Genomic DNA, 2,361 nt, shown 5'->3' with positions numbered 1-2,361 from the left:
AAGTCAGCGATAGGAGGAACTAATAGGAGAGGTAGGAGGAGATAGAAGCATACTAATGTTTTTATTGCACATAGTTAAGAGTCAATAATTACTATTTGAAAAAAAAGATTAATTAAATTAAACCAGTAAAATAATTTTAAAAACAGTAAATCATTAAAATAACTAAAAACAAACTAAAAACCTTCCAAATTATCAGGAAATGCATGCACAGCATGAAATACAACAAACACAAATCACATAATAAAAATATTTTTAAAGGACTAAAAAGTACATATGGTAACATAAAAGACTATTTAAAAACACCAAATCTAAATTCATGACAGGAGAATACTCAGGCTAGATCACAAAGCAAAACTTAGGTTTTTGAAGTAATCAGCAGACACAAAACATGATAACCAATAAAGTTTAAAACAGATATGGGGCAAAATTCTGGGCTATATAAACAAAAAAGCAAGCGAAAATTATCGCTTAATATTCAGGGGAAAAAAGCACTAAATGAGGGTAAGAAAAGGCAATTTATAGTAAGGGGCAAACTGTACAATGAACACCTTAGATTTTTATTTGTTTATATACCATTTACAATACAGTCCCAATTCTTAAAGCAAAAACATAAGGAAATAAAAGAAGAGGTAGACATAGAAGTAGGAGACTTTATATCTCTTAGCCTATGGCAGATAAAGTTCAGAAAATAGTAAATAAGCTGAGGGAAGACCTACATAAAATACTAAGACAAACGTAATGCACTGAACTCTGCATAACCAAAGCAAATAGTCAACATCTTCTCAAGAATCATACACTATGGCCGTGCCACCCTGAACAAACCCAATCCTGGCTGATCTCCAAAGCTAAGCAGGGTCGGGCCTAGTTAGTACTTGGATGAGAGACCACCTAGGAAGACCAGGTGGTAGGCATAAAAAAAAGTAAATAAATAAGGGATTGTAAGCTGACAAGATCCTTGCAATGTGTGAGGTCAACCAAGGGGTTGCCTCGCCTAAAAATAAATAAATAAATACATACATAAAAATGAATCATACAACATATAACAGTTGCAAAGCAATAAAACTAAAACTCAGTGACAAAAATTGGAAACAAAGAAAAACAAGCAAACATTACAGCCATTAAATCAAAGAAGAACTCAAAAATTTTGGAATATTTTTAAAATAGTAATGTAAACTTCATATTCAGACTTATGAGATATGACTAAAATAGTGTAGAGAGAAAAATTCATAGCCAAAGACATTAATATTTATACATAACAAAAGGAAAATTAATAATCTAACTCAAGACATTAGAAAATAGAGTAAACATAAGAAAGAAGAAGGAAAAACTAATAAAAACATAGAATTTAATGCATTAGAAAGTGAAAATGGTATAACTAATAAGTAGAAGGAATGGTTTTACAATAAAAACAAGAACCTAGTCAAGAAAAAGGGAGAAAGCACAAAAATAACAAAATATTAAAGAATAATATAAAAACAACCTCACTTAAAAACTGAAATAATTGTCTTATTTGTTCAATTTTAAAATGAAATAAGATGATTTTCCAGAAAAATATGAATGTCTAATATTAATGTTAGAAAAGAGAAAAATCTGAACAAACCATTATATATTTTCTAAATTTCCAAAATTTTAAGGAACTCTAATGCTTTAAAAATATTTTCTGGAAAATTGAAGAATCTAGTTCTGTAGGTTCATGCATTGAGGAACATCCTTTTTTCCTCAAATAGATAGCAATAGTGGACAAAATACACAAAACTAAAGACAGCAAGGTTTAAAAACAAACAATCTTCACGCAAGACGATAACACAACGTGAGAACTCAGTTAAAGAAACTGGCAAACTGGGCTCAGAACCTGCCATGGCAGCTGGGAGTTTACCTTTTGCAGAGTTAAATGGATCTAAACGTGTTCATGTGCCTCCAGGTTCATCACCAGAAACCAGAAGCTGCACCAGATCTCCTCTGTCTGTTGAAAGCCTGAAGAATCATTGCCAACTGCTTCCTGGTGCAAGGTTTGCATGAAGCTGTGGTCCTAGGGAAGCAAAGAACACAGCACGGTTTATGACCAGGAAGTAAATCAAGCTGTCCGCTGACAGCTTGGCAGCATATTTGCCATTGTTTAATATCATCGTGCGGCAGGAACCCTACATTGCCAAATAAGACCTGCTTCAGAACCAAGAGAACTGAATGGAACCACTAGGATGGCTGGTAAGAGAGTGAAGAAAAGGAGAGTGGGGGACGTGATGACAAAATAGACATTTTCCAACATTGACTAGAAGTTTATTACCCATTAAACGTATTCTTCAGCAAGAAGAAAAGAGGAAAACTATAGGATTCAAGACACGGTGATGAACACAAATTAAT

This window comes from Pteropus medius, unplaced genomic scaffold, assembly GCF_902729225.1.
Source record: "Pteropus medius unplaced genomic scaffold, Ma_sr-lr_union100, whole genome shotgun sequence".
Classification (NCBI taxonomy): domain Eukaryota; kingdom Metazoa; phylum Chordata; class Mammalia; order Chiroptera; family Pteropodidae; genus Pteropus; species Pteropus medius.
The sequence above is the reverse complement of the archived record's forward strand: the minus strand, read 5'-3'. Positions refer to the sequence as shown.